Source organism: Mytilus trossulus, chromosome 14, assembly GCF_036588685.1.
Source record: "Mytilus trossulus isolate FHL-02 chromosome 14, PNRI_Mtr1.1.1.hap1, whole genome shotgun sequence".
NCBI classification, from domain to species: Eukaryota; Metazoa; Mollusca; class Bivalvia; order Mytilida; family Mytilidae; genus Mytilus; species Mytilus trossulus.
In genome coordinates, this window is record NC_086386.1 from 68,081,766 (window position 1) to 68,105,251 (window position 23,486).

General features: G+C 37.1%; 49 non-coding genes across 49 annotated transcripts; 24 read left to right on the forward strand and 25 right to left on the reverse strand.

The window, feature by feature from the left end:
• Positions 1-104: 104 nt before the first annotated feature.
• On the reverse strand, positions 105-177 carry Trnar-acg (transfer RNA arginine (anticodon ACG)). The gene has a single exon. It is a non-coding gene; the product is annotated as a tRNA-Arg (tRNA).
• Positions 178-439: 262 nt separating this feature from the next.
• On the forward strand, positions 440-511 carry Trnad-guc (transfer RNA aspartic acid (anticodon GUC)). The gene has a single exon. It is a non-coding gene; the product is annotated as a tRNA-Asp (tRNA).
• A 250-nt stretch (positions 512-761) lies between these two features.
• Trnar-acg (transfer RNA arginine (anticodon ACG)) lies at positions 762-834 on the reverse strand. Its single transcript has one exon. It is a non-coding gene; the product is annotated as a tRNA-Arg (tRNA).
• Positions 835-1,096: 262 nt separating this feature from the next.
• On the forward strand, positions 1,097-1,168 carry Trnad-guc (transfer RNA aspartic acid (anticodon GUC)). The gene has a single exon. It is a non-coding gene; the product is annotated as a tRNA-Asp (tRNA).
• Positions 1,169-1,418: 250 nt separating this feature from the next.
• On the reverse strand, positions 1,419-1,491 carry Trnar-acg (transfer RNA arginine (anticodon ACG)). The gene has a single exon. It is a non-coding gene; the product is annotated as a tRNA-Arg (tRNA).
• Positions 1,492-1,753: 262 nt separating this feature from the next.
• Trnad-guc (transfer RNA aspartic acid (anticodon GUC)) lies at positions 1,754-1,825 on the forward strand. Its single transcript has one exon. It is a non-coding gene; the product is annotated as a tRNA-Asp (tRNA).
• Positions 1,826-2,075: 250 nt separating this feature from the next.
• On the reverse strand, positions 2,076-2,148 carry Trnar-acg (transfer RNA arginine (anticodon ACG)). Its single transcript has one exon. It is a non-coding gene; the product is annotated as a tRNA-Arg (tRNA).
• Positions 2,149-2,410: 262 nt separating this feature from the next.
• On the forward strand, positions 2,411-2,482 carry Trnad-guc (transfer RNA aspartic acid (anticodon GUC)). The gene has a single exon. It is a non-coding gene; the product is annotated as a tRNA-Asp (tRNA).
• A 250-nt stretch (positions 2,483-2,732) lies between these two features.
• On the reverse strand, positions 2,733-2,805 carry Trnar-acg (transfer RNA arginine (anticodon ACG)). Its single transcript has one exon. It is a non-coding gene; the product is annotated as a tRNA-Arg (tRNA).
• A 262-nt stretch (positions 2,806-3,067) lies between these two features.
• On the forward strand, positions 3,068-3,139 carry Trnad-guc (transfer RNA aspartic acid (anticodon GUC)). The gene has a single exon. It is a non-coding gene; the product is annotated as a tRNA-Asp (tRNA).
• A 250-nt stretch (positions 3,140-3,389) lies between these two features.
• Trnar-acg (transfer RNA arginine (anticodon ACG)) lies at positions 3,390-3,462 on the reverse strand. The gene has a single exon. It is a non-coding gene; the product is annotated as a tRNA-Arg (tRNA).
• A 262-nt stretch (positions 3,463-3,724) lies between these two features.
• Trnad-guc (transfer RNA aspartic acid (anticodon GUC)) lies at positions 3,725-3,796 on the forward strand. Its single transcript has one exon. It is a non-coding gene; the product is annotated as a tRNA-Asp (tRNA).
• A 250-nt stretch (positions 3,797-4,046) lies between these two features.
• On the reverse strand, positions 4,047-4,119 carry Trnar-acg (transfer RNA arginine (anticodon ACG)). The gene has a single exon. It is a non-coding gene; the product is annotated as a tRNA-Arg (tRNA).
• Positions 4,120-4,381: 262 nt separating this feature from the next.
• Positions 4,382-4,453, forward strand: Trnad-guc (transfer RNA aspartic acid (anticodon GUC)). Its single transcript has one exon. It is a non-coding gene; the product is annotated as a tRNA-Asp (tRNA).
• Positions 4,454-4,703: 250 nt separating this feature from the next.
• On the reverse strand, positions 4,704-4,776 carry Trnar-acg (transfer RNA arginine (anticodon ACG)). The gene has a single exon. It is a non-coding gene; the product is annotated as a tRNA-Arg (tRNA).
• Positions 4,777-5,038: 262 nt separating this feature from the next.
• Positions 5,039-5,110, forward strand: Trnad-guc (transfer RNA aspartic acid (anticodon GUC)). The gene has a single exon. It is a non-coding gene; the product is annotated as a tRNA-Asp (tRNA).
• Positions 5,111-5,360: 250 nt separating this feature from the next.
• Positions 5,361-5,433, reverse strand: Trnar-acg (transfer RNA arginine (anticodon ACG)). The gene has a single exon. It is a non-coding gene; the product is annotated as a tRNA-Arg (tRNA).
• A 262-nt stretch (positions 5,434-5,695) lies between these two features.
• Positions 5,696-5,767, forward strand: Trnad-guc (transfer RNA aspartic acid (anticodon GUC)). The gene has a single exon. It is a non-coding gene; the product is annotated as a tRNA-Asp (tRNA).
• Positions 5,768-6,017: 250 nt separating this feature from the next.
• Positions 6,018-6,090, reverse strand: Trnar-acg (transfer RNA arginine (anticodon ACG)). The gene has a single exon. It is a non-coding gene; the product is annotated as a tRNA-Arg (tRNA).
• Positions 6,091-6,352: 262 nt separating this feature from the next.
• On the forward strand, positions 6,353-6,424 carry Trnad-guc (transfer RNA aspartic acid (anticodon GUC)). Its single transcript has one exon. It is a non-coding gene; the product is annotated as a tRNA-Asp (tRNA).
• Positions 6,425-6,674: 250 nt separating this feature from the next.
• On the reverse strand, positions 6,675-6,747 carry Trnar-acg (transfer RNA arginine (anticodon ACG)). Its single transcript has one exon. It is a non-coding gene; the product is annotated as a tRNA-Arg (tRNA).
• A 262-nt stretch (positions 6,748-7,009) lies between these two features.
• Trnad-guc (transfer RNA aspartic acid (anticodon GUC)) lies at positions 7,010-7,081 on the forward strand. The gene has a single exon. It is a non-coding gene; the product is annotated as a tRNA-Asp (tRNA).
• A 250-nt stretch (positions 7,082-7,331) lies between these two features.
• Positions 7,332-7,404, reverse strand: Trnar-acg (transfer RNA arginine (anticodon ACG)). Its single transcript has one exon. It is a non-coding gene; the product is annotated as a tRNA-Arg (tRNA).
• Positions 7,405-7,666: 262 nt separating this feature from the next.
• Positions 7,667-7,738, forward strand: Trnad-guc (transfer RNA aspartic acid (anticodon GUC)). The gene has a single exon. It is a non-coding gene; the product is annotated as a tRNA-Asp (tRNA).
• Positions 7,739-7,988: 250 nt separating this feature from the next.
• Positions 7,989-8,061, reverse strand: Trnar-acg (transfer RNA arginine (anticodon ACG)). Its single transcript has one exon. It is a non-coding gene; the product is annotated as a tRNA-Arg (tRNA).
• Positions 8,062-8,323: 262 nt separating this feature from the next.
• Positions 8,324-8,395, forward strand: Trnad-guc (transfer RNA aspartic acid (anticodon GUC)). The gene has a single exon. It is a non-coding gene; the product is annotated as a tRNA-Asp (tRNA).
• Positions 8,396-8,645: 250 nt separating this feature from the next.
• Trnar-acg (transfer RNA arginine (anticodon ACG)) lies at positions 8,646-8,718 on the reverse strand. The gene has a single exon. It is a non-coding gene; the product is annotated as a tRNA-Arg (tRNA).
• A 262-nt stretch (positions 8,719-8,980) lies between these two features.
• Positions 8,981-9,052, forward strand: Trnad-guc (transfer RNA aspartic acid (anticodon GUC)). Its single transcript has one exon. It is a non-coding gene; the product is annotated as a tRNA-Asp (tRNA).
• Positions 9,053-9,302: 250 nt separating this feature from the next.
• On the reverse strand, positions 9,303-9,375 carry Trnar-acg (transfer RNA arginine (anticodon ACG)). Its single transcript has one exon. It is a non-coding gene; the product is annotated as a tRNA-Arg (tRNA).
• Positions 9,376-9,637: 262 nt separating this feature from the next.
• Positions 9,638-9,709, forward strand: Trnad-guc (transfer RNA aspartic acid (anticodon GUC)). The gene has a single exon. It is a non-coding gene; the product is annotated as a tRNA-Asp (tRNA).
• A 1,296-nt stretch (positions 9,710-11,005) lies between these two features.
• On the reverse strand, positions 11,006-11,078 carry Trnar-acg (transfer RNA arginine (anticodon ACG)). Its single transcript has one exon. It is a non-coding gene; the product is annotated as a tRNA-Arg (tRNA).
• Positions 11,079-11,340: 262 nt separating this feature from the next.
• On the forward strand, positions 11,341-11,412 carry Trnad-guc (transfer RNA aspartic acid (anticodon GUC)). The gene has a single exon. It is a non-coding gene; the product is annotated as a tRNA-Asp (tRNA).
• A 250-nt stretch (positions 11,413-11,662) lies between these two features.
• On the reverse strand, positions 11,663-11,735 carry Trnar-acg (transfer RNA arginine (anticodon ACG)). Its single transcript has one exon. It is a non-coding gene; the product is annotated as a tRNA-Arg (tRNA).
• A 262-nt stretch (positions 11,736-11,997) lies between these two features.
• Positions 11,998-12,069, forward strand: Trnad-guc (transfer RNA aspartic acid (anticodon GUC)). Its single transcript has one exon. It is a non-coding gene; the product is annotated as a tRNA-Asp (tRNA).
• A 250-nt stretch (positions 12,070-12,319) lies between these two features.
• Positions 12,320-12,392, reverse strand: Trnar-acg (transfer RNA arginine (anticodon ACG)). The gene has a single exon. It is a non-coding gene; the product is annotated as a tRNA-Arg (tRNA).
• Positions 12,393-12,654: 262 nt separating this feature from the next.
• Trnad-guc (transfer RNA aspartic acid (anticodon GUC)) lies at positions 12,655-12,726 on the forward strand. Its single transcript has one exon. It is a non-coding gene; the product is annotated as a tRNA-Asp (tRNA).
• Positions 12,727-12,976: 250 nt separating this feature from the next.
• Positions 12,977-13,049, reverse strand: Trnar-acg (transfer RNA arginine (anticodon ACG)). Its single transcript has one exon. It is a non-coding gene; the product is annotated as a tRNA-Arg (tRNA).
• A 262-nt stretch (positions 13,050-13,311) lies between these two features.
• Positions 13,312-13,383, forward strand: Trnad-guc (transfer RNA aspartic acid (anticodon GUC)). Its single transcript has one exon. It is a non-coding gene; the product is annotated as a tRNA-Asp (tRNA).
• Positions 13,384-14,679: 1,296 nt separating this feature from the next.
• Positions 14,680-14,752, reverse strand: Trnar-acg (transfer RNA arginine (anticodon ACG)). The gene has a single exon. It is a non-coding gene; the product is annotated as a tRNA-Arg (tRNA).
• Positions 14,753-15,014: 262 nt separating this feature from the next.
• Trnad-guc (transfer RNA aspartic acid (anticodon GUC)) lies at positions 15,015-15,086 on the forward strand. Its single transcript has one exon. It is a non-coding gene; the product is annotated as a tRNA-Asp (tRNA).
• Positions 15,087-16,382: 1,296 nt separating this feature from the next.
• Trnar-acg (transfer RNA arginine (anticodon ACG)) lies at positions 16,383-16,455 on the reverse strand. The gene has a single exon. It is a non-coding gene; the product is annotated as a tRNA-Arg (tRNA).
• Positions 16,456-16,717: 262 nt separating this feature from the next.
• Positions 16,718-16,789, forward strand: Trnad-guc (transfer RNA aspartic acid (anticodon GUC)). Its single transcript has one exon. It is a non-coding gene; the product is annotated as a tRNA-Asp (tRNA).
• A 1,296-nt stretch (positions 16,790-18,085) lies between these two features.
• On the reverse strand, positions 18,086-18,158 carry Trnar-acg (transfer RNA arginine (anticodon ACG)). The gene has a single exon. It is a non-coding gene; the product is annotated as a tRNA-Arg (tRNA).
• A 262-nt stretch (positions 18,159-18,420) lies between these two features.
• Positions 18,421-18,492, forward strand: Trnad-guc (transfer RNA aspartic acid (anticodon GUC)). The gene has a single exon. It is a non-coding gene; the product is annotated as a tRNA-Asp (tRNA).
• A 1,296-nt stretch (positions 18,493-19,788) lies between these two features.
• Positions 19,789-19,861, reverse strand: Trnar-acg (transfer RNA arginine (anticodon ACG)). Its single transcript has one exon. It is a non-coding gene; the product is annotated as a tRNA-Arg (tRNA).
• Positions 19,862-20,123: 262 nt separating this feature from the next.
• On the forward strand, positions 20,124-20,195 carry Trnad-guc (transfer RNA aspartic acid (anticodon GUC)). Its single transcript has one exon. It is a non-coding gene; the product is annotated as a tRNA-Asp (tRNA).
• Positions 20,196-21,491: 1,296 nt separating this feature from the next.
• On the reverse strand, positions 21,492-21,564 carry Trnar-acg (transfer RNA arginine (anticodon ACG)). The gene has a single exon. It is a non-coding gene; the product is annotated as a tRNA-Arg (tRNA).
• Positions 21,565-21,826: 262 nt separating this feature from the next.
• On the forward strand, positions 21,827-21,898 carry Trnad-guc (transfer RNA aspartic acid (anticodon GUC)). The gene has a single exon. It is a non-coding gene; the product is annotated as a tRNA-Asp (tRNA).
• A 1,296-nt stretch (positions 21,899-23,194) lies between these two features.
• Trnar-acg (transfer RNA arginine (anticodon ACG)) lies at positions 23,195-23,267 on the reverse strand. The gene has a single exon. It is a non-coding gene; the product is annotated as a tRNA-Arg (tRNA).
• Positions 23,268-23,486: the final 219 nt, after the last annotated feature.

Sequence of the window (23,486 nt, forward strand, 5' to 3'; positions counted from 1 at the left end):
CAGTTCAGATATTTCTTTTAAATGTGACTTCTAACTGTCCACTATATATAGACTATATACGTGTTTCAAGAGGGTGTGTTAAAAAGGATTGACAAAAAACTATCCGAGCTTGCCAGGATTCGAACCTGGAATCTTCTGATCCGTAGTCAGACGCGTTATCCGTTGCGCCACAAGCCCTTAGACGCTGGTGTTCCTATTTTACTCTTTATACCTTTGACTCTTCGAATTGTCTTCAATGATATCTCGCATATAGCCTTGTCCATCTTAGATGCATAACTCCCAGTATCAATTTTTTTGGCAAATAACACTCCAATTCGTTATGATGCACACTTATTTCTCTCAGTTGAGAGAAGCGGGAAAAGTAGCTTTTTCTGGCTTTTGTGTTGGTAATTTCTAAAGTTTAGCTTTATCTGTTAAAATTTGTGCTCTCACCTTCAAGTCCTCGGTAGTATAGTGGTTAGTATCCCCGCCTGTCACGCGGGAGACCGGGGTTCGATTCCCCGCCGGGGAGGACATTTATTTTTGTTATATCCTTCTAACATGTTGAATGTAAAGGTTGGCATGCAGCCACAACATATATATATGTGCTAATAAAAGATTCCACCAAAACCCCATCAATGAGTTCAAACTGTTTCTGACGTTTGGATGCTCTATAATCAGTTCAGATATTTCTTTTAAATGTGACTTCTAACTGTCCACTATATATAGACTATATACGTGTTTCAAGAGGGTGTGTTAAAAAGGATTGACAAAAAACTATCCGAGCTTGCCAGGATTCGAACCTGGAATCTTCTGATCCGTAGTCAGACGCGTTATCCGTTGCGCCACAAGCCCTTAGACGCTGGTGTTCCTATTTTACTCTTTATACCTTTGACTCTTCGAATTGTCTTCAATGATATCTCGCATATAGCCTTGTCCATCTTAGATGCATAACTCCCAGTATCAATTTTTTTGGCAAATAACACTCCAATTCGTTATGATGCACACTTATTTCTCTCAGTTGAGAGAAGCGGGAAAAGTAGCTTTTTCTGGCTTTTGTGTTGGTAATTTCTAAAGTTTAGCTTTATCTGTTAAAATTTGTGCTCTCACCTTCAAGTCCTCGGTAGTATAGTGGTTAGTATCCCCGCCTGTCACGCGGGAGACCGGGGTTCGATTCCCCGCCGGGGAGGACATTTATTTTTGTTATATCCTTCTAACATGTTGAATGTAAAGGTTGGCATGCAGCCACAACATATATATATGTGCTAATAAAAGATTCCACCAAAACCCCATCAATGAGTTCAAACTGTTTCTGACGTTTGGATGCTCTATAATCAGTTCAGATATTTCTTTTAAATGTGACTTCTAACTGTCCACTATATATAGACTATATACGTGTTTCAAGAGGGTGTGTTAAAAAGGATTGACAAAAAACTATCCGAGCTTGCCAGGATTCGAACCTGGAATCTTCTGATCCGTAGTCAGACGCGTTATCCGTTGCGCCACAAGCCCTTAGACGCTGGTGTTCCTATTTTACTCTTTATACCTTTGACTCTTCGAATTGTCTTCAATGATATCTCGCATATAGCCTTGTCCATCTTAGATTCATAACTCCCAGTATCAATTTTTTTGGCAAATAACACTCCAATTCGTTATGATGCACACTTATTTCTCTCAGTTGAGAGAAGCGGGAAAAGTAGCTTTTTCTGGCTTTTGTGTTGGTAATTTCTAAAGTTTAGCTTTATCTGTTAAAATTTGTGCTCTCACCTTCAAGTCCTCGGTAGTATAGTGGTTAGTATCCCCGCCTGTCACGCGGGAGACCGGGGTTCGATTCCCCGCCGGGGAGGACATTTATTTTTGTTATATCCTTCTAACATGTTGAATGTAAAGGTTGGCATGCAGCCACAACATATATATATGTGCTAATAAAAGATTCCACCAAAACCCCATCAATGAGTTCAAACTGTTTCTGACGTTTGGATGCTCTATAATCAGTTCAGATATTTCTTTTAAATGTGACTTCTAACTGTCCACTATATATAGACTATATACGTGTTTCAAGAGGGTGTGTTAAAAAGGATTGACAAAAAACTATCCGAGCTTGCCAGGATTCGAACCTGGAATCTTCTGATCCGTAGTCAGACGCGTTATCCGTTGCGCCACAAGCCCTTAGACGCTGGTGTTCCTATTTTACTCTTTATACCTTTGACTCTTCGAATTGTCTTCAATGATATCTCGCATATAGCCTTGTCCATCTTAGATGCATAACTCCCAGTATCAATTTTTTTGGCAAATAACACTCCAATTCGTTATGATGCACACTTATTTCTCTCAGTTGAGAGAAGCGGGAAAAGTAGCTTTTTCTGGCTTTTGTGTTGGTAATTTCTAAAGTTTAGCTTTATCTGTTAAAATTTGTGCTCTCACCTTCAAGTCCTCGGTAGTATAGTGGTTAGTATCCCCGCCTGTCACGCGGGAGACCGGGGTTCGATTCCCCGCCGGGGAGGACATTTATTTTTGTTATATCCTTCTAACATGTTGAATGTAAAGGTTGGCATGCAGCCACAACATATATATATGTGCTAATAAAAGATTCCACCAAAACCCCATCAATGAGTTCAAACTGTTTCTGACGTTTGGATGCTCTATAATCAGTTCAGATATTTCTTTTAAATGTGACTTCTAACTGTCCACTATATATAGACTATATACGTGTTTCAAGAGGGTGTGTTAAAAAGGATTGACAAAAAACTATCCGAGCTTGCCAGGATTCGAACCTGGAATCTTCTGATCCGTAGTCAGACGCGTTATCCGTTGCGCCACAAGCCCTTAGACGCTGGTGTTCCTATTTTACTCTTTATACCTTTGACTCTTCGAATTGTCTTCAATGATATCTCGCATATAGCCTTGTCCATCTTAGATGCATAACTCCCAGTATCAATTTTTTTGGCAAATAACACTCCAATTCGTTATGATGCACACTTATTTCTCTCAGTTGAGAGAAGCGGGAAAAGTAGCTTTTTCTGGCTTTTGTGTTGGTAATTTCTAAAGTTTAGCTTTATCTGTTAAAATTTGTGCTCTCACCTTCAAGTCCTCGGTAGTATAGTGGTTAGTATCCCCGCCTGTCACGCGGGAGACCGGGGTTCGATTCCCCGCCGGGGAGGACATTTATTTTTGTTATATCCTTCTAACATGTTGAATGTAAAGGTTGGCATGCAGCCACAACATATATATATGTGCTAATAAAAGATTCCACCAAAACCCCATCAATGAGTTCAAACTGTTTCTGACGTTTGGATGCTCTATAATCAGTTCAGATATTTCTTTTAAATGTGACTTCTAACTGTCCACTATATATAGACTATATACGTGTTTCAAGAGGGTGTGTTAAAAAGGATTGACAAAAAACTATCCGAGCTTGCCAGGATTCGAACCTGGAATCTTCTGATCCGTAGTCAGACGCGTTATCCGTTGCGCCACAAGCCCTTAGACGCTGGTGTTCCTATTTTACTCTTTATACCTTTGACTCTTCGAATTGTCTTCAATGATATCTCGCATATAGCCTTGTCCATCTTAGATGCATAACTCCCAGTATCAATTTTTTTGGCAAATAACACTCCAATTCGTTATGATGCACACTTATTTCTCTCAGTTGAGAGAAGCGGGAAAAGTAGCTTTTTCTGGCTTTTGTGTTGGTAATTTCTAAAGTTTAGCTTTATCTGTTAAAATTTGTGCTCTCACCTTCAAGTCCTCGGTAGTATAGTGGTTAGTATCCCCGCCTGTCACGCGGGAGACCGGGGTTCGATTCCCCGCCGGGGAGGACATTTATTTTTGTTATATCCTTCTAACATGTTGAATGTAAAGGTTGGCATGCAGCCACAACATATATATATGTGCTAATAAAAGATTCCACCAAAACCCCATCAATGAGTTCAAACTGTTTCTGACGTTTGGATGCTCTATAATCAGTTCAGATATTTCTTTTAAATGTGACTTCTAACTGTCCACTATATATAGACTATATACGTGTTTCAAGAGGGTGTGTTAAAAAGGATTGACAAAAAACTATCCGAGCTTGCCAGGATTCGAACCTGGAATCTTCTGATCCGTAGTCAGACGCGTTATCCGTTGCGCCACAAGCCCTTAGACGCTGGTGTTCCTATTTTACTCTTTATACCTTTGACTCTTCGAATTGTCTTCAATGATATCTCGCATATAGCCTTGTCCATCTTAGATGCATAACTCCCAGTATCAATTTTTTTGGCAAATAACACTCCAATTCGTTATGATGCACACTTATTTCTCTCAGTTGAGAGAAGCGGGAAAAGTAGCTTTTTCTGGCTTTTGTGTTGGTAATTTCTAAAGTTTAGCTTTATCTGTTAAAATTTGTGCTCTCACCTTCAAGTCCTCGGTAGTATAGTGGTTAGTATCCCCGCCTGTCACGCGGGAGACCGGGGTTCGATTCCCCGCCGGGGAGGACATTTATTTTTGTTATATCCTTCTAACATGTTGAATGTAAAGGTTGGCATGCAGCCACAACATATATATATGTGCTAATAAAAGATTCCACCAAAACCCCATCAATGAGTTCAAACTGTTTCTGACGTTTGGATGCTCTATAATCAGTTCAGATATTTCTTTTAAATGTGACTTCTAACTGTCCACTATATATAGACTATATACGTGTTTCAAGAGGGTGTGTTAAAAAGGATTGACAAAAAACTATCCGAGCTTGCCAGGATTCGAACCTGGAATCTTCTGATCCGTAGTCAGACGCGTTATCCGTTGCGCCACAAGCCCTTAGACGCTGGTGTTCCTATTTTACTCTTTATACCTTTGACTCTTCGAATTGTCTTCAATGATATCTCGCATATAGCCTTGTCCATCTTAGATGCATAACTCCCAGTATCAATTTTTTTGGCAAATAACACTCCAATTCGTTATGATGCACACTTATTTCTCTCAGTTGAGAGAAGCGGGAAAAGTAGCTTTTTCTGGCTTTTGTGTTGGTAATTTCTAAAGTTTAGCTTTATCTGTTAAAATTTGTGCTCTCACCTTCAAGTCCTCGGTAGTATAGTGGTTAGTATCCCCGCCTGTCACGCGGGTGACCGGGGTTCGATTCCCCGCCGGGGAGGACATTTATTTTTGTTATATCCTTCTAACATGTTGAATGTAAAGGTTGGCATGCAGCCACAACATATATATATGTGCTAATAAAAGATTCCACCAAAACCCCATCAATGAGTTCAAACTGTTTCTGACGTTTGGATGCTCTATAATCAGTTCAGATATTTCTTTTAAATGTGACTTCTAACTGTCCACTATATATAGACTATATACGTGTTTCAAGAGGGTGTGTTAAAAAGGATTGACAAAAAACTATCCGAGCTTGCCAGGATTCGAACCTGGAATCTTCTGATCCGTAGTCAGACGCGTTATCCGTTGCGCCACAAGCCCTTAGACGCTGGTGTTCCTATTTTACTCTTTATACCTTTGACTCTTCGAATTGTCTTCAATGATATCTCGCATATAGCCTTGTCCATCTTAGATGCATAACTCCCAGTATCAATTTTTTTGGCAAATAACACTCCAATTCGTTATGATGCACACTTATTTCTCTCAGTTGAGAGAAGCGGGAAAAGTAGCTTTTTCTGGCTTTTGTGTTGGTAATTTCTAAAGTTTAGCTTTATCTGTTAAAATTTGTGCTCTCACCTTCAAGTCCTCGGTAGTATAGTGGTTAGTATCCCCGCCTGTCACGCGGGAGACCGGGGTTCGATTCCCCGCCGGGGAGGACATTTATTTTTGTTATATCCTTCTAACATGTTGAATGTAAAGGTTGGCATGCAGCCACAACATATATATATGTGCTAATAAAAGATTCCACCAAAACCCCATCAATGAGTTCAAACTGTTTCTGACGTTTGGATGCTCTATAATCAGTTCAGATATTTCTTTTAAATGTGACTTCTAACTGTCCACTATATATAGACTATATACGTGTTTCAAGAGGGTGTGTTAAAAAGGATTGACAAAAAACTATCCGAGCTTGCCAGGATTCGAACCTGGAATCTTCTGATCCGTAGTCAGACGCGTTATCCGTTGCGCCACAAGCCCTTAGACGCTGGTGTTCCTATTTTACTCTTTATACCTTTGACTCTTCGAATTGTCTTCAATGATATCTCGCATATAGCCTTGTCCATCTTAGATGCATAACTCCCAGTATCAATTTTTTTGGCAAATAACACTCCAATTCGTTATGATGCACACTTATTTCTCTCAGTTGAGAGAAGCGGGAAAAGTAGCTTTTTCTGGCTTTTGTGTTGGTAATTTCTAAAGTTTAGCTTTATCTGTTAAAATTTGTGCTCTCACCTTCAAGTCCTCGGTAGTATAGTGGTTAGTATCCCCGCCTGTCACGCGGGAGACCGGGGTTCGATTCCCCGCCGGGGAGGACATTTATTTTTGTTATATCCTTCTAACATGTTGAATGTAAAGGTTGGCATGCAGCCACAACATATATATATGTGCTAATAAAAGATTCCACCAAAACCCCATCAATGAGTTCAAACTGTTTCTGACGTTTGGATGCTCTATAATCAGTTCAGATATTTCTTTTAAATGTGACTTCTAACTGTCCACTATATATAGACTATATACGTGTTTCAAGAGGGTGTGTTAAAAAGGATTGACAAAAAACTATCCGAGCTTGCCAGGATTCGAACCTGGAATCTTCTGATCCGTAGTCAGACGCGTTATCCGTTGCGCCACAAGCCCTTAGACGCTGGTGTTCCTATTTTACTCTTTATACCTTTGACTCTTCGAATTGTCTTCAATGATATCTCGCATATAGCCTTGTCCATCTTAGATGCATAACTCCCAGTATCAATTTTTTTGGCAAATAACACTCCAATTCGTTATGATGCACACTTATTTCTCTCAGTTGAGAGAAGCGGGAAAAGTAGCTTTTTCTGGCTTTTGTGTTGGTAATTTCTAAAGTTTAGCTTTATCTGTTAAAATTTGTGCTCTCACCTTCAAGTCCTCGGTAGTATAGTGGTTAGTATCCCCGCCTGTCACGCGGGAGACCGGGGTTCGATTCCCCGCCGGGGAGGACATTTATTTTTGTTATATCCTTCTAACATGTTGAATGTAAAGGTTGGCATGCAGCCACAACATATATATATGTGCTAATAAAAGATTCCACCAAAACCCCATCAATGAGTTCAAACTGTTTCTGACGTTTGGATGCTCTATAATCAGTTCAGATATTTCTTTTAAATGTGACTTCTAACTGTCCACTATATATAGACTATATACGTGTTTCAAGAGGGTGTGTTAAAAAGGATTGACAAAAAACTATCCGAGCTTGCCAGGATTCGAACCTGGAATCTTCTGATCCGTAGTCAGACGCGTTATCCGTTGCGCCACAAGCCCTTAGACGCTGGTGTTCCTATTTTACTCTTTATACCTTTGACTCTTCGAATTGTCTTCAATGATATCTCGCATATAGCCTTGTCCATCTTAGATGCATAACTCCCAGTATCAATTTTTTTGGCAAATAACACTCCAATTCGTTATGATGCACACTTATTTCTCTCAGTTGAGAGAAGCGGGAAAAGTAGCTTTTTCTGGCTTTTGTGTTGGTAATTTCTAAAGTTTAGCTTTATCTGTTAAAATTTGTGCTCTCACCTTCAAGTCCTCGGTAGTATAGTGGTTAGTATCCCCGCCTGTCACGCGGGAGACCGGGGTTCGATTCCCCGCCGGGGAGGACATTTATTTTTGTTATATCCTTCTAACATGTTGAATGTAAAGGTTGGCATGCAGCCACAACATATATATATGTGCTAATAAAAGATTCCACCAAAACCCCATCAATGAGTTCAAACTGTTTCTGACGTTTGGATGCTCTATAATCAGTTCAGATATTTCTTTTAAATGTGACTTCTAACTGTCCACTATATATAGACTATATACGTGTTTCAAGAGGGTGTGTTAAAAAGGATTGACAAAAAACTATCCGAGCTTGCCAGGATTCGAACCTGGAATCTTCTGATCCGTAGTCAGACGCGTTATCCGTTGCGCCACAAGCCCTTAGACGCTGGTGTTCCTATTTTACTCTTTATACCTTTGACTCTTCGAATTGTCTTCAATGATATCTCGCATATAGCCTTGTCCATCTTAGATGCATAACTCCCAGTATCAATTTTTTTGGCAAATAACACTCCAATTCGTTATGATGCACACTTATTTCTCTCAGTTGAGAGAAGCGGGAAAAGTAGCTTTTTCTGGCTTTTGTGTTGGTAATTTCTAAAGTTTAGCTTTATCTGTTAAAATTTGTGCTCTCACCTTCAAGTCCTCGGTAGTATAGTGGTTAGTATCCCCGCCTGTCACGCGGGAGACCGGGGTTCGATTCCCCGCCGGGGAGGACATTTATTTTTGTTATATCCTTCTAACATGTTGAATGTAAAGGTTGGCATGCAGCCACAACATATATATATGTGCTAATAAAAGATTCCACCAAAACCCCATCAATGAGTTCAAACTGTTTCTGACGTTTGGATGCTCTATAATCAGTTCAGATATTTCTTTTAAATGTGACTTCTAACTGTCCACTATATATAGACTATATACGTGTTTCAAGAGGGTGTGTTAAAAAGGATTGACAAAAAACTATCCGAGCTTGCCAGGATTCGAACCTGGAATCTTCTGATCCGTAGTCAGACGCGTTATCCGTTGCGCCACAAGCCCTTAGACGCTGGTGTTCCTATTTTACTCTTTATACCTTTGACTCTTCGAATTGTCTTCAATGATATCTCGCATATAGCCTTGTCCATCTTAGATGCATAACTCCCAGTATCAATTTTTTTGGCAAATAACACTCCAATTCGTTATGATGCACACTTATTTCTCTCAGTTGAGAGAAGCGGGAAAAGTAGCTTTTTCTGGCTTTTGTGTTGGTAATTTCTAAAGTTTAGCTTTATCTGTTAAAATTTGTGCTCTCACCTTCAAGTCCTCGGTAGTATAGTGGTTAGTATCCCCGCCTGTCACGCGGGAGACCGGGGTTCGATTCCCCGCCGGGGAGGACATTTATTTTTGTTATATCCTTCTAACATGTTGAATGTAAAGGTTGGCATGCAGCCACAACATATATATATGTGCTAATAAAAGATTCCACCAAAACCCCATCAATGAGTTCAAACTGTTTCTGACGTTTGGATGCTCTATAATCAGTTCAGATATTTCTTTTAAATGTGACTTCTAACTGTCCACTATATATAGACTATATACGTGTTTCAAGAGGGTGTGTTAAAAAGGATTGACAAAAAACTATCCGAGCTTGCCAGGATTCGAACCTGGAATCTTCTGATCCGTAGTCAGACGCGTTATCCGTTGCGCCACAAGCCCTTAGACGCTGGTGTTCCTATTTTACTCTTTATACCTTTGACTCTTCGAATTGTCTTCAATGATATCTCGCATATAGCCTTGTCCATCTTAGATGCATAACTCCCAGTATCAATTTTTTTGGCAAATAACACTCCAATTCGTTATGATGCACACTTATTTCTCTCAGTTGAGAGAAGCGGGAAAAGTAGCTTTTTCTGGCTTTTGTGTTGGTAATTTCTAAAGTTTAGCTTTATCTGTTAAAATTTGTGCTCTCACCTTCAAGTCCTCGGTAGTATAGTGGTTAGTATCCCCGCCTGTCACGCGGGAGACCGGGGTTCGATTCCCCGCCGGGGAGGACATTTATTTTTGTTATATCCTTCTAACATGTTGAATGTAAAGGTTGGCATGCAGCCACAACATATATATATGTGCTAATAAAAGATTCCACCAAAACCCCATCAATGAGTTCAAACTGTTTCTGACGTTTAATTTACACACAGATGTTAATAAAGAAAAAGAAAATAAAGAAATAGACAAAATAAAAACTATCGCTCCGAAGTTAATAGTTACAGGGAAGAGTCCGTGTACAGATAGTCATTTTCAGAAAATTGTATACAGCCAACGATCAGACGGAAGTTGTTTGATAGGAAAATTAAAAAAGAGAGAAATGGTAGTTATATGGACATTAGGGAAGCGCGGTGAATTTCGTCATGTAAATATAGAAACTGACAAAATCGAATATGGAAACGCAATGGCTTCCGTCTACAAATTTAGAGACATTAGAAAATCGGACAATGATGAAATTAAGTGTTATGTTCGTGCTATTCCAAAGATTGAAAGATATGCAGAGATGCACAGACTTTGTTTGTGGTGTTTTGATGAATAAACTGTTATTAGGGAGGGGGATATTAGATGTTGAATATGCTAAATAATTCTAAAATAATTTTTGTGGTGTACCAAATTCTGGTCTGGAAACCAACCGTTTTTTTAAAACAACCAACATTAATTAAAATAGATCATTTGCGTATTTATTAACATTTCCGATTGTTTTTCTCCTTGTAATAGTTGAACTGTTGTTTTTATCATTTTATTTAAAACTGAGAAAAGGTTAAAAAAAAAAAGAAGAAAAGAAAGAAGAAGAGTAAAGTTTAAGCAAGTTAATGACCAGAAAGCCATTTCAGGGTGAAATAAAATAAGAAAATATATAGATTGTATAATACTTAGAATATTTTCCATTTCAGAGAAAGGACAATAAATATTTACAATGTTTTCATTTATGTGTAATTGAAATTGTAAACTGTGATATGTATATATAGATTGTGAATATAATAAAGATAAAAAAAAAAAAAAGTATCCCCGCCTGTCACGCGGGAGACCGGGGTTCGATTCCCCGCCGGGGAGGACATTTATTTTTGTTATATCCTTCTAACATGTTGAATGTAAAGGTTGGCATGCAGCCACAACATATATATATGTGCTAATAAAAGATTCCACCAAAACCCCATCAATGAGTTCAAACTGTTTCTGACGTTTGGATGCTCTATAATCAGTTCAGATATTTCTTTTAAATGTGACTTCTAACTGTCCACTATATATAGACTATATACGTGTTTCAAGAGGGTGTGTTAAAAAGGATTGACAAAAAACTATCCGAGCTTGCCAGGATTCGAACCTGGAATCTTCTGATCCGTAGTCAGACGCGTTATCCGTTGCGCCACAAGCCCTTAGACGCTGGTGTTCCTATTTTACTCTTTATACCTTTGACTCTTCGAATTGTCTTCAATGATATCTCGCATATAGCCTTGTCCATCTTAGATGCATAACTCCCAGTATCAATTTTTTTGGCAAATAACACTCCAATTCGTTATGATGCACACTTATTTCTCTCAGTTGAGAGAAGCGGGAAAAGTAGCTTTTTCTGGCTTTTGTGTTGGTAATTTCTAAAGTTTAGCTTTATCTGTTAAAATTTGTGCTCTCACCTTCAAGTCCTCGGTAGTATAGTGGTTAGTATCCCCGCCTGTCACGCGGGAGACCGGGGTTCGATTCCCCGCCGGGGAGGACATTTATTTTTGTTATATCCTTCTAACATGTTGAATGTAAAGGTTGGCATGCAGCCACAACATATATATATGTGCTAATAAAAGATTCCACCAAAACCCCATCAATGAGTTCAAACTGTTTCTGACGTTTGGATGCTCTATAATCAGTTCAGATATTTCTTTTAAATGTGACTTCTAACTGTCCACTATATATAGACTATATACGTGTTTCAAGAGGGTGTGTTAAAAAGGATTGACAAAAAACTATCCGAGCTTGCCAGGATTCGAACCTGGAATCTTCTAATCCGTAGTCAGACGCGTTATCCGTTGCGCCACAAGCCCTTAGACGCTGGTGTTCCTATTTTACTCTTTATACCTTTGACTCTTCGAATTGTCTTCAATGATATCTCGCATATAGCCTTGTCCATCTTAGATGCATAACTCCCAGTATCAATTTTTTTGGCAAATAACACTCCAATTCGTTATGATGCACACTTATTTCTCTCAGTTGAGAGAAGCGGGAAAAGTAGCTTTTTCTGGCTTTTGTGTTGGTAATTTCTAAAGTTTAGCTTTATCTGTTAAAATTTGTGCTCTCACCTTCAAGTCCTCGGTAGTATAGTGGTTAGTATCCCCGCCTGTCACGCGGGAGACCGGGGTTCGATTCCCCGCCGGGGAGGACATTTATTTTTGTTATATCCTTCTAACATGTTGAATGTAAAGGTTGGCATGCAGCCACAACATATATATATGTGCTAATAAAAGATTCCACCAAAACCCCATCAATGAGTTCAAACTGTTTCTGACGTTTGGATGCTCTATAATCAGTTCAGATATTTCTTTTAAATGTGACTTCTAACTGTCCACTATATATAGACTATATACGTGTTTCAAGAGGGTGTGTTAAAAAGGATTGACAAAAAACTATCCGAGCTTGCCAGGATTCGAACCTGGAATCTTCTAATCCGTAGTCAGACGCGTTATCCGTTGCGCCACAAGCCCTTAGACGCTGGTGTTCCTATTTTACTCTTTATACCTTTGACTCTTCGAATTGTCTTCAATGATATCTCGCATATAGCCTTGTCCATCTTAGATGCATAACTCCCAGTATCAATTTTTTTGGCAAATAACACTCCAATTCGTTATGATGCACACTTATTTCTCTCAGTTGAGAGAAGCGGGAAAAGTAGCTTTTTCTGGCTTTTGTGTTGGTAATTTCTAAAGTTTAGCTTTATCTGTTAAAATTTGTGCTCTCACCTTCAAGTCCTCGGTAGTATAGTGGTTAGTATCCCCGCCTGTCACGCGGGAGACCGGGGTTCGATTCCCCGCCGGGGAGGACATTTATTTTTGTTATATCCTTCTAACATGTTGAATGTAAAGGTTGGCATGCAGCCACAACATATATATATGTGCTAATAAAAGATTCCACCAAAACCCCATCAATGAGTTCAAACTGTTTCTGACGTTTGGATGCTCTATAATCAGTTCAGATATTTCTTTTAAATGTGACTTCTAACTGTCCACTATATATAGACTATATACGTGTTTCAAGAGGGTGTGTTAAAAAGGATTGACAAAAAACTATCCGAGCTTGCCAGGATTCGAACCTGGAATCTTCTAATCCGTAGTCAGACGCGTTATCCGTTGCGCCACAAGCCCTTAGACGCTGGTGTTCCTATTTTACTCTTTATACCTTTGACTCTTCGAATTGTCTTCAATGATATCTCGCATATAGCCTTGTCCATCTTAGATGCATAACTCCCAGTATCAATTTTTTTGGCAAATAACACTCCAATTCGTTATGATGCACACTTATTTCTCTCAGTTGAGAGAAGCGGGAAAAGTAGCTTTTTCTGGCTTTTGTGTTGGTAATTTCTAAAGTTTAGCTTTATCTGTTAAAATTTGTGCTCTCACCTTCAAGTCCTCGGTAGTATAGTGGTTAGTATCCCCGCCTGTCACGCGGGAGACCGGGGTTCGATTCCCCGCCGGGGAGGACATTTATTTTTGTTATATCCTTCTAACATGTTGAATGTAAAGGTTGGCATGCAGCCACAACATATATATATGTGCTAATAAAAGATTCCACCAAAACCCCATCAATGAGTTCAAACTGTTTCTGACGTTTAATTTACACACAGATGTTAATAAAGAAAAAGAAAATAAAGAAATAGACAAAATAAAAACTATCGCTCCGAAGTTAATAGTTACAGGGAAGAGTCCGTGTACAGATAGTCATTTTCAGAAAATTGTATACAGCCAACGATCAGACGGAAGTTGTTTGATAGGAAAATTAAAAAAGAGAGAAATGGTAGTTATATGGACATTAGGGAAGCGCGGTGAATTTCGTCATGTAAATATAGAAACTGACAAAATCGAATATGGAAACGCAATGGCTTCCGTCTACAAATTTAGAGACATTAGAAAATCGGACAATGATGAAATTAAGTGTTATGTTCGTGCTATTCCAAAGATTGAAAGATATGCAGAGATGCACAGACTTTGTTTGTGGTGTTTTGATGAATAAACTGTTATTAGGGAGGGGGATATTAGATGTTGAATATGCTAAATAATTCTAAAATAATTTTTGTGGTGTACCAAATTCTGGTCTGGAAACCAACCGTTTTTTTAAAACAACCAACATTAATTAAAATAGATCATTTGCGTATTTATTAACATTTCCGATTGTTTTTCTCCTTGTAATAGTTGAACTGTTGTTTTTATCATTTTATTTAAAACTGAGAAAAGGTTAAAAAAAAAAAGAAGAAAAGAAAGAAGAAGAGTAAAGTTTAAGCAAGTTAATGACCAGAAAGCCATTTCAGGGTGAAATAAAATAAGAAAATATATAGATTGTATAATACTTAGAATATTTTCCATTTCAGAGAAAGGACAATAAATATTTACAATGTTTTCATTTATGTGTAATTGAAATTGTAAACTGTGATATGTATATATAGATTGTGAATATAATAAAGATAAAAAAAAAAAAAAGTATCCCCGCCTGTCACGCGGGAGACCGGGGTTCGATTCCCCGCCGGGGAGGACATTTATTTTTGTTATATCCTTCTAACATGTTGAATGTAAAGGTTGGCATGCAGCCACAACATATATATATGTGCTAATAAAAGATTCCACCAAAACCCCATCAATGAGTTCAAACTGTTTCTGACGTTTGGATGCTCTATAATCAGTTCAGATATTTCTTTTAAATGTGACTTCTAACTGTCCACTATATATAGACTATATACGTGTTTCAAGAGGGTGTGTTAAAAAGGATTGACAAAAAACTATCCGAGCTTGCCAGGATTCGAACCTGGAATCTTCTGATCCGTAGTCAGACGCGTTATCCGTTGCGCCACAAGCCCTTAGACGCTGGTGTTCCTATTTTACTCTTTATACCTTTGACTCTTCGAATTGTCTTCAATGATATCTCGCATATAGCCTTGTCCATCTTAGATGCATAACTCCCAGTATCAATTTTTTTGGCAAATAACACTCCAATTCGTTATGATGCACACTTATTTCTCTCAGTTGAGAGAAGCGGGAAAAGTAGCTTTTTCTGGCTTTTGTGTTGGTAATTTCTAAAGTTTAGCTTTATCTGTTAAAATTTGTGCTCTCACCTTCAAGTCCTCGGTAGTATAGTGGTTAGTATCCCCGCCTGTCACGCGGGAGACCGGGGTTCGATTCCCCGCCGGGGAGGACATTTATTTTTGTTATATCCTTCTAACATGTTGAATGTAAAGGTTGGCATGCAGCCACAACATATATATATGTGCTAATAAAAGATTCCACCAAAACCCCATCAATGAGTTCAAACTGTTTCTGACGTTTAATTTACACACAGATGTTAATAAAGAAAAAGAAAATAAAGAAATAGACAAAATAAAAACTATCGCTCCGAAGTTAATAGTTACAGGGAAGAGTCCGTGTACAGATAGTCATTTTCAGAAAATTGTATACAGCCAACGATCAGACGGAAGTTGTTTGATAGGAAAATTAAAAAAGAGAGAAATGGTAGTTATATGGACATTAGGGAAGCGCGGTGAATTTCGTCATGTAAATATAGAAACTGACAAAATCGAATATGGAAACGCAATGGCTTCCGTCTACAAATTTAGAGACATTAGAAAATCGGACAATGATGAAATTAAGTGTTATGTTCGTGCTATTCCAAAGATTGAAAGATATGCAGAGATGCACAGACTTTGTTTGTGGTGTTTTGATGAATAAACTGTTATTAGGGAGGGGGATATTAGATGTTGAATATGCTAAATAATTCTAAAATAATTTTTGTGGTGTACCAAATTCTGGTCTGGAAACCAACCGTTTTTTTAAAACAACCAACATTAATTAAAATAGATCATTTGCGTATTTATTAACATTTCCGATTGTTTTTCTCCTTGTAATAGTTGAACTGTTGTTTTTATCATTTTATTTAAAACTGAGAAAAGGTTAAAAAAAAAAAGAAGAAAAGAAAGAAGAAGAGTAAAGTTTAAGCAAGTTAATGACCAGAAAGCCATTTCAGGGTGAAATAAAATAAGAAAATATATAGATTGTATAATACTTAGAATATTTTCCATTTCAGAGAAAGGACAATAAATATTTACAATGTTTTCATTTATGTGTAATTGAAATTGTAAACTGTGATATGTATATATAGATTGTGAATATAATAAAGATAAAAAAAAAAAAAAGTATCCCCGCCTGTCACGCGGGAGACCGGGGTTCGATTCCCCGCCGGGGAGGACATTTATTTTTGTTATATCCTTCTAACATGTTGAATGTAAAGGTTGGCATGCAGCCACAACATATATATATGTGCTAATAAAAGATTCCACCAAAACCCCATCAATGAGTTCAAACTGTTTCTGACGTTTGGATGCTCTATAATCAGTTCAGATATTTCTTTTAAATGTGACTTCTAACTGTCCACTATATATAGACTATATACGTGTTTCAAGAGGGTGTGTTAAAAAGGATTGACAAAAAACTATCCGAGCTTGCCAGGATTCGAACCTGGAATCTTCTGATCCGTAGTCAGACGCGTTATCCGTTGCGCCACAAGCCCTTAGACGCTGGTGTTCCTATTTTACTCTTTATACCTTTGACTCTTCGAATTGTCTTCAATGATATCTCGCATATAGCCTTGTCCATCTTAGATGCATAACTCCCAGTATCAATTTTTTTGGCAAATAACACTCCAATTCGTTATGATGCACACTTATTTCTCTCAGTTGAGAGAAGCGGGAAAAGTAGCTTTTTCTGGCTTTTGTGTTGGTAATTTCTAAAGTTTAGCTTTATCTGTTAAAATTTGTGCTCTCACCTTCAAGTCCTCGGTAGTATAGTGGTTAGTATCCCCGCCTGTCACGCGGGAGACCGGGGTTCGATTCCCCGCCGGGGAGGACATTTATTTTTGTTATATCCTTCTAACATGTTGAATGTAAAGGTTGGCATGCAGCCACAACATATATATATGTGCTAATAAAAGATTCCACCAAAACCCCATCAATGAGTTCAAACTGTTTCTGACGTTTAATTTACACACAGATGTTAATAAAGAAAAAGAAAATAAAGAAATAGACAAAATAAAAACTATCGCTCCGAAGTTAATAGTTACAGGGAAGAGTCCGTGTACAGATAGTCATTTTCAGAAAATTGTATACAGCCAACGATCAGACGGAAGTTGTTTGATAGGAAAATTAAAAAAGAGAGAAATGGTAGTTATATGGACATTAGGGAAGCGCGGTGAATTTCGTCATGTAAATATAGAAACTGACAAAATCGAATATGGAAACGCAATGGCTTCCGTCTACAAATTTAGAGACATTAGAAAATCGGACAATGATGAAATTAAGTGTTATGTTCGTGCTATTCCAAAGATTGAAAGATATGCAGAGATGCACAGACTTTGTTTGTGGTGTTTTGATGAATAAACTGTTATTAGGGAGGGGGATATTAGATGTTGAATATGCTAAATAATTCTAAAATAATTTTTGTGGTGTACCAAATTCTGGTCTGGAAACCAACCGTTTTTTTAAAACAACCAACATTAATTAAAATAGATCATTTGCGTATTTATTAACATTTCCGATTGTTTTTCTCCTTGTAATAGTTGAACTGTTGTTTTTATCATTTTATTTAAAACTGAGAAAAGGTTAAAAAAAAAAAGAAGAAAAGAAAGAAGAAGAGTAAAGTTTAAGCAAGTTAATGACCAGAAAGCCATTTCAGGGTGAAATAAAATAAGAAAATATATAGATTGTATAATACTTAGAATATTTTCCATTTCAGAGAAAGGACAATAAATATTTACAATGTTTTCATTTATGTGTAATTGAAATTGTAAACTGTGATATGTATATATAGATTGTGAATATAATAAAGATAAAAAAAAAAAAAAGTATCCCCGCCTGTCACGCGGGAGACCGGGGTTCGATTCCCCGCCGGGGAGGACATTTATTTTTGTTATATCCTTCTAACATGTTGAATGTAAAGGTTGGCATGCAGCCACAACATATATATATGTGCTAATAAAAGATTCCACCAAAACCCCATCAATGAGTTCAAACTGTTTCTGACGTTTGGATGCTCTATAATCAGTTCAGATATTTCTTTTAAATGTGACTTCTAACTGTCCACTATATATAGACTATATACGTGTTTCAAGAGGGTGTGTTAAAAAGGATTGACAAAAAACTATCCGAGCTTGCCAGGATTCGAACCTGGAATCTTCTGATCCGTAGTCAGACGCGTTATCCGTTGCGCCACAAGCCCTTAGACGCTGGTGTTCCTATTTTACTCTTTATACCTTTGACTCTTCGAATTGTCTTCAATGATATCTCGCATATAGCCTTGTCCATCTTAGATGCATAACTCCCAGTATCAATTTTTTTGGCAAATAACACTCCAATTCGTTATGATGCACACTTATTTCTCTCAGTTGAGAGAAGCGGGAAAAGTAGCTTTTTCTGGCTTTTGTGTTGGTAATTTCTAAAGTTTAGCTTTATCTGTTAAAATTTGTGCTCTCACCTTCAAGTCCTCGGTAGTATAGTGGTTAGTATCCCCGCCTGTCACGCGGGAGACCGGGGTTCGATTCCCCGCCGGGGAGGACATTTATTTTTGTTATATCCTTCTAACATGTTGAATGTAAAGGTTGGCATGCAGCCACAACATATATATATGTGCTAATAAAAGATTCCACCAAAACCCCATCAATGAGTTCAAACTGTTTCTGACGTTTAATTTACACACAGATGTTAATAAAGAAAAAGAAAATAAAGAAATAGACAAAATAAAAACTATCGCTCCGAAGTTAATAGTTACAGGGAAGAGTCCGTGTACAGATAGTCATTTTCAGAAAATTGTATACAGCCAACGATCAGACGGAAGTTGTTTGATAGGAAAATTAAAAAAGAGAGAAATGGTAGTTATATGGACATTAGGGAAGCGCGGTGAATTTCGTCATGTAAATATAGAAACTGACAAAATCGAATATGGAAACGCAATGGCTTCCGTCTACAAATTTAGAGACATTAGAAAATCGGACAATGATGAAATTAAGTGTTATGTTCGTGCTATTCCAAAGATTGAAAGATATGCAGAGATGCACAGACTTTGTTTGTGGTGTTTTGATGAATAAACTGTTATTAGGGAGGGGGATATTAGATGTTGAATATGCTAAATAATTCTAAAATAATTTTTGTGGTGTACCAAATTCTGGTCTGGAAACCAACCGTTTTTTTAAAACAACCAACATTAATTAAAATAGATCATTTGCGTATTTATTAACATTTCCGATTGTTTTTCTCCTTGTAATAGTTGAACTGTTGTTTTTATCATTTTATTTAAAACTGAGAAAAGGTTAAAAAAAAAAAGAAGAAAAGAAAGAAGAAGAGTAAAGTTTAAGCAAGTTAATGACCAGAAAGCCATTTCAGGGTGAAATAAAATAAGAAAATATATAGATTGTATAATACTTAGAATATTTTCCATTTCAGAGAAAGGACAATAAATATTTACAATGTTTTCATTTATGTGTAATTGAAATTGTAAACTGTGATATGTATATATAGATTGTGAATATAATAAAGATAAAAAAAAAAAAAAGTATCCCCGCCTGTCACGCGGGAGACCGGGGTTCGATTCCCCGCCGGGGAGGACATTTATTTTTGTTATATCCTTCTAACATGTTGAATGTAAAGGTTGGCATGCAGCCACAACATATATATATGTGCTAATAAAAGATTCCACCAAAACCCCATCAATGAGTTCAAACTGTTTCTGACGTTTGGATGCTCTATAATCAGTTCAGATATTTCTTTTAAATGTGACTTCTAACTGTCCACTATATATAGACTATATACGTGTTTCAAGAGGGTGTGTTAAAAAGGATTGACAAAAAACTATCCGAGCTTGCCAGGATTCGAACCTGGAATCTTCTGATCCGTAGTCAGACGCGTTATCCGTTGCGCCACAAGCCCTTAGACGCTGGTGTTCCTATTTTACTCTTTATACCTTTGACTCTTCGAATTGTCTTCAATGATATCTCGCATATAGCCTTGTCCATCTTAGATGCATAACTCCCAGTATCAATTTTTTTGGCAAATAACACTCCAATTCGTTATGATGCACACTTATTTCTCTCAGTTGAGAGAAGCGGGAAAAGTAGCTTTTTCTGGCTTTTGTGTTGGTAATTTCTAAAGTTTAGCTTTATCTGTTAAAATTTGTGCTCTCACCTTCAAGTCCTCGGTAGTATAGTGGTTAGTATCCCCGCCTGTCACGCGGGAGACCGGGGTTCGATTCCCCGCCGGGGAGGACATTTATTTTTGTTATATCCTTCTAACATGTTGAATGTAAAGGTTGGCATGCAGCCACAACATATATATATGTGCTAATAAAAGATTCCACCAAAACCCCATCAATGAGTTCAAACTGTTTCTGACGTTTAATTTACACACAGATGTTAATAAAGAAAAAGAAAATAAAGAAATAGACAAAATAAAAACTATCGCTCCGAAGTTAATAGTTACAGGGAAGAGTCCGTGTACAGATAGTCATTTTCAGAAAATTGTATACAGCCAACGATCAGACGGAAGTTGTTTGATAGGAAAATTAAAAAAGAGAGAAATGGTAGTTATATGGACATTAGGGAAGCGCGGTGAATTTCGTCATGTAAATATAGAAACTGACAAAATCGAATATGGAAACGCAATGGCTTCCGTCTACAAATTTAGAGACATTAGAAAATCGGACAATGATGAAATTAAGTGTTATGTTCGTGCTATTCCAAAGATTGAAAGATATGCAGAGATGCACAGACTTTGTTTGTGGTGTTTTGATGAATAAACTGTTATTAGGGAGGGGGATATTAGATGTTGAATATGCTAAATAATTCTAAAATAATTTTTGTGGTGTACCAAATTCTGGTCTGGAAACCAACCGTTTTTTTAAAACAACCAACATTAATTAAAATAGATCATTTGCGTATTTATTAACATTTCCGATTGTTTTTCTCCTTGTAATAGTTGAACTGTTGTTTTTATCATTTTATTTAAAACTGAGAAAAGGTTAAAAAAAAAAAGAAGAAAAGAAAGAAGAAGAGTAAAGTTTAAGCAAGTTAATGACCAGAAAGCCATTTCAGGGTGAAATAAAATAAGAAAATATATAGATTGTATAATACTTAGAATATTTTCCATTTCAGAGAAAGGACAATAAATATTTACAATGTTTTCATTTATGTGTAATTGAAATTGTAAACTGTGATATGTATATATAGATTGTGAATATAATAAAGATAAAAAAAAAAAAAAGTATCCCCGCCTGTCACGCGGGAGACCGGGGTTCGATTCCCCGCCGGGGAGGACATTTATTTTTGTTATATCCTTCTAACATGTTGAATGTAAAGGTTGGCATGCAGCCACAACATATATATATGTGCTAATAAAAGATTCCACCAAAACCCCATCAATGAGTTCAAACTGTTTCTGACGTTTGGATGCTCTATAATCAGTTCAGATATTTCTTTTAAATGTGACTTCTAACTGTCCACTATATATAGACTATATACGTGTTTCAAGAGGGTGTGTTAAAAAGGATTGACAAAAAACTATCCGAGCTTGCCAGGATTCGAACCTGGAATCTTCTGATCCGTAGTCAGACGCGTTATCCGTTGCGCCACAAGCCCTTAGACGCTGGTGTTCCTATTTTACTCTTTATACCTTTGACTCTTCGAATTGTCTTCAATGATATCTCGCATATAGCCTTGTCCATCTTAGATGCATAACTCCCAGTATCAATTTTTTTGGCAAATAACACTCCAATTCGTTATGATGCACACTTATTTCTCTCAGTTGAGAGAAGCGGGAAAAGTAGCTTTTTCTGGCTTTTGTGTTGGTAATTTCTAAAGTTTAGCTTTATCTGTTAAAATTTGTGCTCTCACCTTCAAGTCCTCGGTAGTATAGTGGTTAGTATCCCCGCCTGTCACGCGGGAGACCGGGGTTCGATTCCCCGCCGGGGAGGACATTTATTTTTGTTATATCCTTCTAACATGTTGAATGTAAAGGTTGGCATGCAGCCACAACATATATATATGTGCTAATAAAAGATTCCACCAAAACCCCATCAATGAGTTCAAACTGTTTCTGACGTTTAATTTACACACAGATGTTAATAAAGAAAAAGAAAATAAAGAAATAGACAAAATAAAAACTATCGCTCCGAAGTTAATAGTTACAGGGAAGAGTCCGTGTACAGATAGTCATTTTCAGAAAATTGTATACAGCCAACGATCAGACGGAAGTTGTTTGATAGGAAAATTAAAAAAGAGAGAAATGGTAGTTATATGGACATTAGGGAAGCGCGGTGAATTTCGTCATGTAAATATAGAAACTGACAAAATCGAATATGGAAACGCAATGGCTTCCGTCTACAAATTTAGAGACATTAGAAAATCGGACAATGATGAAATTAAGTGTTATGTTCGTGCTATTCCAAAGATTGAAAGATATGCAGAGATGCACAGACTTTGTTTGTGGTGTTTTGATGAATAAACTGTTATTAGGGAGGGGGATATTAGATGTTGAATATGCTAAATAATTCTAAAATAATTTTTGTGGTGTACCAAATTCTGGTCTGGAAACCAACCGTTTTTTTAAAACAACCAACATTAATTAAAATAGATCATTTGCGTATTTATTAACATTTCCGATTGTTTTTCTCCTTGTAATAGTTGAACTGTTGTTTTTATCATTTTATTTAAAACTGAGAAAAGGTTAAAAAAAAAAAGAAGAAAAGAAAGAAGAAGAGTAAAGTTTAAGCAAGTTAATGACCAGAAAGCCATTTCAGGGTGAAATAAAATAAGAAAATATATAGATTGTATAATACTTAGAATATTTTCCATTTCAGAGAAAGGACAATAAATATTTACAATGTTTTCATTTATGTGTAATTGAAATTGTAAACTGTGATATGTATATATAGATTGTGAATATAATAAAGATAAAAAAAAAAAAAAGTATCCCCGCCTGTCACGCGGGAGACCGGGGTTCGATTCCCCGCCGGGGAGGACATTTATTTTTGTTATATCCTTCTAACATGTTGAATGTAAAGGTTGGCATGCAGCCACAACATATATATATGTGCTAATAAAAGATTCCACCAAAACCCCATCAATGAGTTCAAACTGTTTCTGACGTTTGGATGCTCTATAATCAGTTCAGATATTTCTTTTAAATGTGACTTCTAACTGTCCACTATATATAGACTATATACGTGTTTCAAGAGGGTGTGTTAAAAAGGATTGACAAAAAACTATCCGAGCTTGCCAGGATTCGAACCTGGAATCTTCTGATCCGTAGTCAGACGCGTTATCCGTTGCGCCACAAGCCCTTAGACGCTGGTGTTCCTATTTTACTCTTTATACCTTTGACTCTTCGAATTGTCTTCAATGATATCTCGCATATAGCCTTGTCCATCTTAGATGCATAACTCCCAGTATCAATTTTTTTGGCAAATAACACTCCAATTCGTTATGATGCACACTTATTTCTCTCAGTTGAGAGAAGCGGGAAAAGTAGCTTTTTCTGGCTTTTGTGTTGGTAATTTCTA